Source organism: Pempheris klunzingeri, chromosome 9, assembly GCF_042242105.1.
Source record: "Pempheris klunzingeri isolate RE-2024b chromosome 9, fPemKlu1.hap1, whole genome shotgun sequence".
NCBI lineage: Eukaryota > Metazoa > Chordata > Actinopteri > Acropomatiformes > Pempheridae > Pempheris > Pempheris klunzingeri.
In genome coordinates this window covers 7465922-7478478 of record NC_092020.1, presented here as the reverse complement: position 1 = coordinate 7478478, position 12557 = coordinate 7465922, and the positions used below count along the sequence as shown (strand labels likewise).

The window sequence follows — 12557 nt, the reverse complement described above, 5'->3', positions numbered from 1 at the left end:
ACTTCACACACACAAACGACCTGACCGACATGACCAGTTGTGCAAATATCACGCATGAGTGCACACATGTGCACAATGGCACTCGCGCATAAATATGAAGGGCACAGGCAGCCAAATGAGTAAATATCACAAACATACACACCCCTGCATTCACACACACACACACACACAGAGCAAGCCATGCCAGATGAGTAAATATCAGCAGTAAAAAAATATTTCTGCTGGGCAGGAGGTGGCAGAAAGCCATCGGGCTGCAGCAGAGATGAACTCCACAGGGTCCATCTATATCCCCGACTCCCATCAAGATGCTACAAAAATCCATTTGTGGGTATAAATCAAGGGATGAGTTTAAATCAAACACATATCAGACCTCTAAATACTGTAAATAGATTAATCATAGCTACCGATGGGCCTTTTTCGTGGTCAAAAACTCCACAGGTTAGCTTTAATATGAGGCCTGAACCGTGCAGCAGCCAAAACTGAGTGAGTATCTAAATCCTGGGAGTTGCCTATATGGTATATTGTCAGTGTTGGGTTCCCGCAACTGGTCATTGAAATACTATGCTCAGTTTTATTGCTCTGTATTAATAACCAAGAGGGCAGCACGGAGAACATTGCCATCAGACTGCCATCTGTTTTCAAATGAATACAATTATTTATTATTGCAAAATTAAACTAGAGGGCTGCGTTTGAGAAGCTGCGATCACACAGTAAGTCAGAGAGAAATGCAGGCAGAGACGGATCACAGGGACAGGCAAGGCTCACTTTTGGATCTTGCTGAGGTCCAACAACGTGGAGTTAGGTGGTTACATCGTGAGCGTGCAAGGAAACATGAAACTGATGTTGCAGCAAACATCCCATCAGTACATCAGTAGCAATAAACAGAAGCAAAGTCACATTTTTACGTCGTAGGTTGTCTTTTAGCGCAAAAGCAAGCAAATGAAGACTTCTCACCATTCTCATACTTTGTGCAACATCAAAAGTGTTTTAGTCTTTTCTTTAGTCAGTCTTTCTACAAGATGCTATAAGCCAGCTGGAGACCCAGACAGTGGAATGATCCTGGAGAGGCTGACATGCTGTACACTCCACAAGGAGACCGTCCTCCTCACCTAATTGAACTTTAGCTGCACGAGAGGCATGAAGCTGGATCTCATTAAGTCAGCGAGCATGAAGGATAGATCTCTCTCATATCTGTGTTTTAATTGCAAGCTCTCCTTTATAATCAGATTAGCGAGAGAGAGCAGTGAAGAGCCAGATAAGACAAAGGAGTAATTGAATTAGAGGCAAGAGGGAGCAGGAAAGGAGAGGCAGAAGAGAGGCTGTTTGTGAGAGGTACAACACAATATTACGCCGGCTGGTTGTGAGCTGCAAATTAGGAGAATTAGAAATTGAGAGAAAGAAAAAAGTCAAGTGGGTGAGGGATGTTCACTAATAGCCTCTCCTCTGATAACCACACTGTATCAGCCAACTCGTAGTCGTGCCAGGTCCGCGTGACAGCGTTGGCTGGAGTTTGGCATCATTATTCTGTTTATTACAGGGTTATCGTTATGGCAACAGCTCTGTCTGCCTCTCAAGCAGATAGTGGTTATCGAAACCCACTCATAGTGCTGATGAAAGAATCGAGATGTCCTGTCGTGGTCTGATCGGTGAGCGACATAAAAGCAGATCTGGTTCATCTGTGTGGACGCGGGGCGGCTCAGAATTGAAAGGTGGACCGACCAGAGACCTGCTGGGAGAGAGGTAAAGTTTCCACGGGGAGGGACAATGCACTCACAGGGGTCATCTTTTTTTAAACATGGCGGAGGGTCTCGACTAGCAGTGCGAACAAATATGAGTGCATAATGCAACGAGCTCTGAACAGATATGAAAAACTGCCAGTGTTGTCGACGCCACTGCCAAAGCAGCAGGACCTTTCATTAAGCAGGTTCACAAAGATTTGAAGAAATAAGCTAAAAAAAAACAAACATACAGTTCAGCTAAGATCAGGGCTCATGAATCCCAGACCCTTTTCACCGGAAATGTGTCAGTGCAGAATAAAAATGACCCTGTTATCGGATCTGATGAAGCCTGAGTAATAATTACTGCACTCAGCAGAAGCTGTCTAACCACAGCCAACACTTATCAATTTTCTTTTCAAGGTAAAGAGCCACGGTAGAGCAGTCAGCTGGGAGGCCCAAACAGACAGTTAGATGCAAAGTAGCGATGTTCCAAGCCGAAGAGCCTGTTGCTATGTTTCCTGTTCAACTTAGACATTGTAGTTACACGTTTAGATAATGATCAATCAGTAATCTGAACAGTTTTCTCTGATAATGGACCCTGTAAGGCCAGAGTCCAGGCCTTAAATCTGTCACTGGCTCTCCATCATGACTAAAACATAATAAAATGTAGACAAACACATCCAGTATGTATCCATACTCGTGCGCCTCTGTGTTAAAAGCAGGAGAAAGAAGACAGACAAGAAAAAAAAACAGAGAGAGAAAAAGTATGGAAGGCATGACAAAGGTCAAACTCAGCGCAGTGTACTTAACCTATGGCGCGCTCCTTCAGCCGCCAGGGACACCCCATCATTTGTCAAGGGCTGCATCAAAGAGAGCAGTCAGCAGGGCACAGAGGCTGCCCCCGGGGCAAGCCCTGGCGTAAAAAAAAAAAATCAAACGCACCCCAGCGGTGTGAGTAATCTCACGGCTAATGTCTAACATCTAATGGCCTTAATCAAAAGCCCCCACGACGATCCTCTCAGAACTGTGTTGATAAATCACAGCGCTGATGAAAAATGGGCCGTATCGCAGCGCAGAGCTGGTAAGCCGCGGCACAGCCCCATTTGTTAAAGCTGCTTCCTGCGGTTTCGGTGTCGTTTTGGTTTCCTCTCTCTCTCTCTCGTCTATTTCCCTCTCCGCCTCCCATTCGTACAGTACGAGCATCTCATTTGATTTAACCTCTCCCTGTCATCTGTTAGTTTTGGCCTCTCATTTATTCAACGGCTTCCTGAGGTTTTTCTCTCTGTCTTTCTTTTACATCTCTGCTTCCCCATCACTCTCCTGCTCCACCTCTTCCTTTTCCCCTTCCCTGCTTCCTTCGCTTTCGTTCGCTAGCTAGCTGCGGCGTCCCGTTCTTTAATCTCATCCCCTCCTTCTCCCCTTTTTCTTTTCTTCCTCTCATTTGTTCCCCAACAGCGTTCAGTCGTTTCATCGTCGGCCTCTCCCTGCCTCTCCCCGCCTCTCCGTCTAATTTGTTAACCAGAGGTGTCGTGTTGTGTTCAGTTCTGTGGTCTTGGTGGGTAGGCTGCATGGTGAACGGAGCTGCTGTGAGGAGGTAATTAACCGCTCCTCATTTAGACAACAGGGTCAATCAGCGAGACAGAATGGCTACACGTCGGCTGGCATGCCAATTGCAGAGGCCTCAGGCAAACACACACACACACACATGCATTCACACCTACTCAAATGCCCTTCACAGGAAAAGAAAGAGCAGATAATGTAGAGTCTACCTTCATGCTGTTGATGCATGCGCCTTTTGTAATCGATGAGATGTGAACATTTTAAAGCAACACTTGGCAACCAAGCACATCAGCGGCTCCACATGGCAGCAGCTGGTAACTGTTAAACTGTTAAAAAGCGTTTGGACACCAATTCCCAGAAATCCTTTGAGGCGATGTCAGTAAGTTACAAAAGGTTTTTTTTTTTTTTTTTTCTCTCTTTTCTCCAAAAGATAGCACAGGGATGGGGGGGAGGAGGAGAAAAGAGATGACGGTTCCAGCTTTTTCTCTGGCCAGAGCCAAAAAATGTGTGTTTGTTTAGAAAGCAGTGGGAGCACGGAGCAGTGGGGAGTGTGGGGGTCCACTCCTGATTATTTTCCTTTCTTTGGCACTTTGCCTTTGGTAAACAGTCTGCAGTCGGAGGAAACGCTCCAGAGACCTGGGTGAGAGACACGCAAACATGTGCATCGCTTGTTGAAAACAATGCTACACAGCACACACATTTATTAGGCTCTCTGGTTTAAGTTCTATTCATAACAGACAGTATATCATTTATATACACACACACGCACACACACACACATATATACATACACACACAAAAATGTTATAGCGCTTTTTATCCAGCTTCTCCTTTTACTTGAATGTGTTTACAGTCTTGTAAAGTCTTGCTGGGATGTTGACGTACGATTCAAAGGTTAATGCCTTGTCTGTCTATCTATGTCAATGGGTTTTAAATGTTATTACATTGTGTTTGGTGTACTAGTAATGAAGCTCTAAGTAGTGGGTGGAGGTCATTGCTGCAATTATGCATGTAGCGTAAAAAGAAAATATTTGTTTATGTTGTATTTATTTTGTCCTATGGATCTCGGGCAAAGTAGCTGCTGCTGAGTCAACAGTTATTGGGAATCACAAACGCAAAATAAAGCGGAAGCTTTGTTTCTTGCATTTGTGCATGTGCACACAAACACTCTCAAATATAAAGAATAGCACCGATGTTGTCATGAAAACTAGGATCAAAGAGATGAAACTCTCGATCCACAAAAAAAAAAAAACTGCCAGCAAAAAAAAACACTAGTTGTAAAATACATGACTGAGGTGTGTAGTGTATGGGCATATTTATTCTGTACACAATTACAGGCACACGCACCTTGAAAATGACCCACATGGTACAGTGTGCAGCTCTTTAGTGCATCAGCAGCTACAGGGCTGTGTTATGTGCACATGCACAGATACACACACACACACACACAGAGGTCAGAGGTGGGCTGAGTTGTCCATCAATCGGAAGGTTGGAGGTTTGATCCCCGGCTCCTCTAAGTCAGCACATCGAAGCGTCCTTGGGCAAGACACTGAACCCCAACTTAGTCATTTTATTTGAGTGTTTATGATGCTCTGAAAAATGTATTTGTGAGCTGCAGTGCCAACTCATGACCACTACTTGTCGCTTCCTGATTCTTTAGTCCATGACCCGACCTGCTCGACCTCAAGCATGCAAGCATGCATAGCTTCAGCGTATGAATGATGTGTGAATGAGGATGTAATATAAAAGCGCTTTGAGTAGTCGAAATGACCAGAAAGGTGCTATACAAATACAGAGCATTCACCATTTTTATCATTTACGCACACACTCTGACACAAAGTAAAGCAATATTGTACATCCGAGAACCAACACATTATTTACGGTGATTCAGCAAATGTAGCTGCTGGTCGGTCTTCTAAAGAAATCATTAACCTATCAACACAAACACACTAAATCAGCCAAATGCATTTTGCGTCGAGCTTAAATGTCTGAAAATCAAAGCAGGCAAATAAGATTCACATATTATTATTTAATTGACAGAATATTGTGCACATTAAGAGTGCATCTCTGTTGATCACTTTCAGTCAGGTCACTTTTCATTACAGCTCTGTGTGTCTAGAACTGGCATTGTTCAGCTTTTGATTAGAGCTATATGATTCAGGTGAGGTGGAAAATCAGTGCAGCAGTGAAACTGTGCAGAAAAACTAGACAAAATAATGCGCACCAATACAACCACCCCTTTCCAGTCTGAAAGAAAAACTGGCTTTAATGTTCAGACATGTTCTGATGTCTGACACACTGGCTGTAAATGCACAATGTGAAGCTGCTGTGTGTTTGTAGTTTGCACTGATTTTTACCTTAAGATGTCAAAGCAGAAACATAAATGAACATTAACACTTGCTGATCATCACTGACTTACCCTCCAGGGAATCCCTCTATAATCGCAAGCCCCAGCGCTGGCCACAGTGTGCTCCACCCAGAAAGGCCCCAGGACCCTGTGAGGCAGTAGTGCACTGCACCACCATGCTGCCCCCTTAAAGGACCATTGCAACCCAAAATAGAAATGTTAGCGTCATGTGTTAACCTCCGCATCAGTTTGTGAGTGAAGTGAATTAGTGATTGCTGAAAGTGACGAGTGACAGGAACAGGTAAAAATTGTGAGTAATTGCATTCCAAAAACACCCAGGAGGAGGTCATAGAGGAATTATCTGGTGGTGTTTGAATGCCTTTGGCACAGATGAATTCCCCAAGTTTCCTGCCGTTTTTGATAGTCCCTGTATTTGGGGATAAAGATGGCAGTGGTGGGATTTGAACCCACGCCTCTGTCGAGACTGGAGCCTAAATCCAGCGCCTTAGACCACTCGGCCACACTACCAGTGTTCATGGGAAATAGTTTGCTTCAACCAGTGTTTTTACCCTGAGAAACGATATAAACAACGCACAATGATCTATATATATCCTTTCATCATCAATGAAGCATCTCGCCCCTCCATTTTTGGTAAAACAGCCTGCAGCATTAACCATCAACCAACACTAATATGTGTAAAAGTCTCAAAAGGCACAGTTCAAGCACCTGGAGCCTTAATCCAGACGTCTCACGTACGCTACCAGACAGAGTTGGTCTTCAACTACTTCGACTGGCTCTCACAAACCTTCACCTTTAAAAACACTGGAGCCATACTGAAGGCTGCAAATGCAGTGCATGTAACAAAGGAGACTAACCAGAATAATTAAAGGGGTTTCACATATTTGTAGCCATCCACTCACAAGTACTAGTTTACCAGGAACAACAGTAGTCACGACAAGACTGTAGTGCTGAAAGAACGAGAAAAGTGGGATATAATATCAAAAAAATTCAAGACTAGCTGGCAAGTGTGAACATTTTCCTCCTAAACTGGTGGGAGGCTGAAGTGCACTAGCTGCTTCAGAGCCTGGCAATCGTCTATGAGGAGAGCTGGATGGTTTTCAGCCTGGGCCCAGACCAAAGACACTGATTTCCATCTGTAGCTGCTGGCACATTCATCATCTCTTTTTGTCTCAGTTTAATCCTAACAGAGTTACCCAGTGTCTTTTTTTTTGGTCATAGGGTCTCCAGTCCATTGTAGCCCAGTGTAGCTGTGAGTGTAGAACATTTTTAAAATCAGCTTTCAGGGGTTTTATCTACCATATGTTGCCTTAGTTTGTGAACATGCCACAGTAGTGCTTTTTACATTGCGTGTTAACAGATTTTAGAGGACATCTGTTGGATTATTTTACTTTTCTTACTTTACAAATACAGTGCAAATAGTCTTTTGACTGACAAAATGCCACTGCACAATTACACATGCATATAAAACACCATTACCGTTATGCTGTGTCTTTGTCAGCCCGGTGATAGACTGCCGACGTGTCCACGATCTACCCCGGCTATCACCCAATGCATGCTGGGACAGAGTCTATCTTCATGTGCCCTTGAATAGAACTGACAAAAGTTTTCGGTAAATTCTGAAACTTCTACTTGTACTTGCACTGAAGAGTGATGGGCATGAGCGAATGTAGGGGGTCTGAGCTCTGTGGCCTTAAACTTGGAGTCTCACTTTTGAGACAGATTTTCATCTACAGTTGTTAGAAGAGGAATAATAACTTCCCCACTTTTTCTAAAGCTCGGCTCGCATTGCTCTGCTAGACTCCATACAGGCTGTGAGAAGCTGCAAAGGGCAATCCAGGGAAGAGATTAGTCATTGTCAAAGATCTGTGATATAAAACGCTGAAGTGCAATATTTCCTTGAACATAAAGCAGTGGCCATCCTACTCAAAACAATACCATTAATATTGGTTCCAAAGGTGAGTGGTCTTAATGCACTTTCACGGGCTTTTTCACCACAGCGTGAGAAATATAGCTCATGAGGAAAACACTGCAGACATTTGTTGATTTCAAAGCTGCTTGGCAAAACGGTTTTACATCTAAAACTGCCAATGCTGAAAGCCATAAAAGAGGGATGCATATGATTGCTGCAATTACTGAATTTACACTTTATCTGATGTTATCTCAAAAATCATCATCAAAGCAAAGAAAAATCTAACTTTTATTGTTACCCACACAATCATACAGTGAAATGCTTGGATGCTTATCTCCAACTACAACCTGCAATCTAAAAATGAGCTAAATAAAATATAGTTAAGGTGAATCTAACAAGAGAATAGAAAGTTAATCTTACAATAGAAAAAAAAAAAAAGAGCAATAGAAAGCAGCAGATCTAAGGTAGAGAATAATGGCTATGACCTGCAATTTATATTGTTATTGTTTTTTAACTAATGTCTTTCGAAACATTAGAGAAACCAGTGGGTGATCTCTAAAAACATTAGTTATCTCAGTCAGAACTTATCAATAATAACTAATCAAAAGCAAGCTTGATAGGGCTGACCCACATCTACTGTAGTGCCATTTCCATTTGGCATTTATAGATATATACAGTACTCAAAATTATTCAACCCCCCTCCCATTGCAAATTAGGTGTATCAGCAACATTTACAAACTTTCAGCTGTGTTCAATGAACAACACAAACAACACAACTGATATTACAATTGGTTTCTCTAAATTCGACACAAAATGACACTTCTAATACTGCCGTCTCAAAATGATTCAATCCCATGAATGAATTCTGCATGGGGGTTTGTTCACAGTGACATTTGGTTTCATGTTAGAAATATCTCTAAATCAAGAAAATTGTCCAAAAAGTTAAGAGAGAAAGCCAATGTCTTGCACAAACAAGTGAAAAGGATACAGAAAGATAGCAAATGCACTGAATGTTCCTAGAAATACTGGCTACACTACCTGAATGTGGCAGAAGTTAGGAGGAAGTTATCAACGGCTGCCACCAGATTGCTGAGGAGGCAGGAGGCCAAAAAACCCTCCAGTGACTGTAAAAGACCTGCAGCAGGACTTGATGGCAGCAGGCACTGAGGTTTCAGTTTCTACAGTGAGGCTCATACTAAATGCTGAAGGCCTCCATGCCCAAACTCCAAGACGTACACCACCACTGACCCAAAAGCACAAGACGAGTCGGCTCCAATATGCTCAAAACCAAATACAAATACAAACCAAACCATACAAATAACCCACAGAAGTTTGGGGATTCTGTTTTGTGGAACGATGAAACAAAACTGGAACTTTTTGGGTCTATGGATCAGCAGTACGTCTGAAGGAGGAAGAATGAGGTATAACTGAAAAGAGAAGCATGGCCGTGGCTCAGTGATGCTGCTTTGGCGTCAGTCAAGTATCAGGAAATCCTAGGAAAGAAAACATCATGTCGTCTGTGAGGAAGCTGAAGCTTGGGCCTCATTGGACCTTCCAACAGGACAATGATCCACCAAGGGTGGGATTTGAAGAAGATAGTTACAGCATGCAAACCCAAGAATATTAGAGAACTGGAGGCACTGGGTTCCTCAGGAACGTTGTCAGAACCTGGTGTCTGGCGACGCATCACATTTGCAGCAGGTCATAACGGCAAAAGGATGATCCACTAAGTACTGAAGATGTTTGTCAAGAAGGGGTTGAATAATTTTTAATTATTATAATTTAATAATTTTGTTTTACTGCAGTAGTCATTAAAAGTGGCATATTGTGTAGAATTTGGAGAAACCACTTGTAATATTAATTGTGTTGAGCTATGCTGTTCATTGAATATTATATTATCATGTTAAGTTATATTATATTTTTTATGGCCTGTTGGTTGATTTTACTTATACTGTTAGCTTCTTTCACATCTGCTAAACTAATCGACTGATTCTGATTACATTTGTACATGTCGCAGACCAGAACCTTCAACTCTGCCCCTGTAATCATACAGTATGTGCTGTCATTGTCTGTGCTAGCGGGAGAGAAATCTGCAGCGAAGGTTTTTGTGTCTTTGTGACTTTGACACCACAAGGCAAACATTACAGTTCACTGTTTTTTATGCTATGTCTTCTATACCAAGACGATTGTCTGATTTCCACTTATGTCCAACTCACCCACAGATTTAATTGTCTATATTGTCACTCACTGCACTTGTTTGATATTCACTTCAGACACATGATCCATCCACAGTGTTTTAAGATCAATCATTGCTGATTATCCATTGCTCCCTCTAAAAACCACTTGCTTCCTCAAAAATCAACATAAAATCCACAGGCCCTCATTTAAGGAAAACCTATGTAGCCTCTTTGGATGATTTTTGCATCTATTGACTTTTGAATTCGGATTCAGTAGATTGTTGTCACAACAGTGACATATAATCAGTGCAGTATAATGTAATGTCTGTAGACGTCTGCGACAGCAAGCATTGATTGTCACTGTCTGTAGTCCTGTCAGCAACATCGCAACTAAATATTAACTGAATTTGTTAAAATTTAAAAACAATGAGTTACTAATCAAAAGCACTGAGTAAGCAGCGTCACTAATGTGGCAGCCGCATTAAACTGCACTGACCAGACTGTAAATCAACGGCTCTGACTCACAAAAAGCTCTTTATTACCATCTGTAGATGCTGGCACTCATTTCCTTTCTGTTTTCTCTGGCCTAACCAGAATTACTCCTCTGTATGACTTTGTTGTCTCGCCCGAATGGGTGATCTCTCACGCTCTTCTTTCTCTCTTTCCCCTGTCTCTGTGTAGTCCAGTCCAATGATTTTTCTCTGTAGACATTCATGCATTACCAAGTGCCAGCACTAAAATAAATCTAAGCCAGATTTTCAGTGCGTCATTAACCTCAAATAAGCATCAAGATTGTACAATTATGGAAACATGCAAAAAATGAAATTAAACATTAGAAGCTTTTATTTATGTCCAGACACGTATCAAGGACGAGTAGCCATAAATACAGATTACATTGTCCAATAACACTAACCAATTTACATATGGACGTGCAACTATTGTAATAAGATATTTTTGATCAAATCTGAACCTACGTCCAGAATTTTAAACTGCCATTGATTGAGGCAAGGTTTTGCAGTTTGAACCTACGGTCTGTCTGTGTGGAGTTTGCATGTTCTCCCCGCGCTTGCATGGATTTTCTCAGGGTACTCCCGCTTCCTCCCACAGTCCAAAGGCACGCAGGTTTGGTTAATTGGTGACTCTAAATAGCACGTTGATGTGAGTGTGAACATGAATGGTTGTCTGTCTCCATGCGTTGGGCCTACGATTGATTTCCGACCAGTTCAGGGTGTACCCCTCCTCTCGCCCAGTGTGGGCTGGGATTATCCCTTAAGGATAAGCATTATAGACAATGGAAGGATGGATGATTGAACAGTAAGTCAAGGATATAAGTAAGTTTTGTGCAACACTGGCAATTCTGAGTATGACAATGTTAAATGGATTGCCTTAGAATTTTGTAGACAATCTTGGTCCCCAGCAGATGTATCCTCCCGAAGAAAATGATCCCTGGACTCTTCCTCTAGTGCCACCTCCAGTTCCAACCTGACTTTCACATTTATGTTAAATAGATGAATAACCATGACATTTGGAACACACATTCATGTCTTCCACGGGATGAACTGAGATGATTTTGATGATCCTCTGACTTTTCCTCTAGTTCTACCAAAAATAGCAATTGGTCCAAAACTTTAGTTTATAACTAACAACTGCAGAACTACTGATACTGACAGCAGTTCTTTGTGTTTAGTGCTGATTATAAAATGTTAGCAATGCTAAACACCAAAGATTGTGAACATGTCAGCATGCCTTACAAATGACCACATATCTGAACAAACTTTATTTCACCCCTTTTTGGTGCTCTGTTTGTGTTCAATTCATCATATTATTTATTCACAGCAAGACACTGATGTCAAGATCGCAAATGTTTATAGCAACATGATACATATTTCATTTTGGCCGCATGGATACACTGATACGATGCTCTGGAACTGATTTCAGCAAGTTGATCTCACAAACTCTCCGGCAGAGCCTGAGATACACAACGTTGAATGAACATGAGCAGCGACAACTCCTGAAACCACCGCTGAATACTGAAGCACTTGGAAGGGGGAGGTTTGAATTGAAACCTTCTCTCCACGGAGCAGAAGTGTCAATAAGCAGTGTAAGCATGAGGGTAGGTTTGAATGAGCATCAAATGTATTGATATGGATCACCTCGTCGTATAAGATGGGACATGGCCATGTGTAATTTGGTGTATTGAGCATGGGACTTGCTGCGATCATCAATGTGAATCACTTTTAGAATCAGAATACAAATGCTCACCTCTAATTTCAAAGTTTGAAAACTCACAGTGTATAACAATGCATCAGCCGTACTCTCCTACACATAACTGCACATATGTACACTTTTCTCCCCTAGAATAACTCTTTTCTATTATCGTCTGCTCTTTTTTACTCTCAACTTTTAAAACCCCTCATTAACTTGAGATGGTCTCCTAAATCCTCCATGATAGAAGAGAATATATTCTCTGCTTTCAACTTATCCTCAGGGATGAGATAGAGAGCATGGTTGGACGTCTGGATGGAGGAATCAGGTGAATTAGTAGAGGCCACAAAGCCTCTCTCTCTTGAGGACAACAGAATGAGTGCATGGATTGATGGATGTATAGATGGGGATAGATAAGGAATGAAGCCAGTCTTCTGAATAACTCATTGGATCAGAGATTGGAGGTAGCAAAAGTGTACATTTTCATCTTTATATCTGGAGGTCAGTGTACAAATTCCAATCTTTCTCATGGTTAACTTATCAAGCAGAACGTGATAACTTCACAGATACTTGTGTGATATGAAACAGATTTGTACATTGGTACAGTCAGTGTCAGTGTT

At 42.0% G+C, this 12557-nt stretch overlaps 1 non-coding gene across 1 annotated transcript; it reads right to left on the bottom strand.

The window, feature by feature from the left end:
- Positions 1 to 6071: 6071 nt before the first annotated feature.
- Positions 6072 to 6153, bottom strand: trnal-uag (transfer RNA leucine (anticodon UAG)). Its single transcript has one exon. It is a non-coding gene; the product is annotated as a tRNA-Leu (tRNA).
- Between the last annotated feature and the right edge of the window lie 6404 nt (positions 6154 to 12557).